The sequence below is a fragment of the Spermophilus citellus genome (assembly GCF_964194105.1).
Source record: "Spermophilus citellus genome assembly, chromosome: 1".
NCBI lineage: Eukaryota > Metazoa > Chordata > Mammalia > Rodentia > Sciuridae > Spermophilus > Spermophilus citellus.
Genome location: NC_138182.1, coordinates 207,083,025 through 207,084,183, shown reverse-complemented (window position 1 = coordinate 207,084,183; position 1,159 = coordinate 207,083,025).

Sequence of the window (1,159 nt, the reverse complement as noted above, 5' to 3'; positions counted from 1 at the left end):
AAATGGAATTTGACATTTTCTTGTGCCTGTATATTGAAACAAATTTATTAAATAATAAAGGATGTTGAACATAGGCAACATTAATTTTACAAAGGTAAAAGGGAATGTGATGTCTATCAATACTGAAAAGCAATTTACTACTATATTCCCTCCAGTAGATCATAATCAAGATGCATGGAGACATCCTGTTGGCGACTGTGGGGTAACACTGCCATCTAGTGGCCATTTCCACTGCAGGTGCTCTTCCTCTCCCAGACTACTTGGGGCTGCTGGAGACTTGATCATAGCAGGAACATATACCCACCTTATGCACTGCACCCCACCTTCATATCTCACTGAATTATGAAGTTCTTGAGGAAGGAACTATGGATTATATATTTATTTCCTGAGATAACTACTTGTTAACATTGAAGTAAGAACATGTTCTCGACTCACCTATGTAAGAAAATGAAAAATTAAAAAAAAAAAAAAAATCGCTCATTCTTTCTGACTCCTCTCATCCCCTACTTTTCGTTTGGTCCTTCATAAAAGTTGCCAACTGTAAAAATCTTTGTAGAACTTGTCTCAAGGTTTTGTTCCCATGATCACATGTCAATGTAAATAACACCAATAATGAGTTAAGTTTTTAACAAATTAATATGTATTACTAGCTTATCCGAAAGAGTAAAAGGCAGTGAAGTCTCCCAAATAAATAAAAGGCAACCAGTTTGTCAGCAAAATTTAAGATGAATGTCAGTATAATTCTAACAGCTATGCTTTATTAAATGTTTATAATGTGTCAGGCATTATTCTAAATGCCTTATGCACATTGTCTCATGTATTCCTCAAAACAACTGTACAAAATAGGTATAAATCCAATTTTAAAAGTAAGAAAAGTCAGGACAAGAGAAAGAAATATGACTTGCTTTAAATTATTTGTTATTAAGTGAAAAGGCTGGGATTTGTAACCAAGTAATCTAACTGTTCTTGGTAGAGACCAAACAAAATAAAACAAAAATGATGATATTGAGACTTTTAAAGATATGCAAATGCCTCTAACAAAGTTTTTTTGAAAACTTTATTTTAGTATACTAAAATCGTATAAATTACTTGAAAAAAATGGTTGTTTTAGCAGAATTACTTTTTCTTTGGAAGATATATTGAGAATGAGTCAAACTGA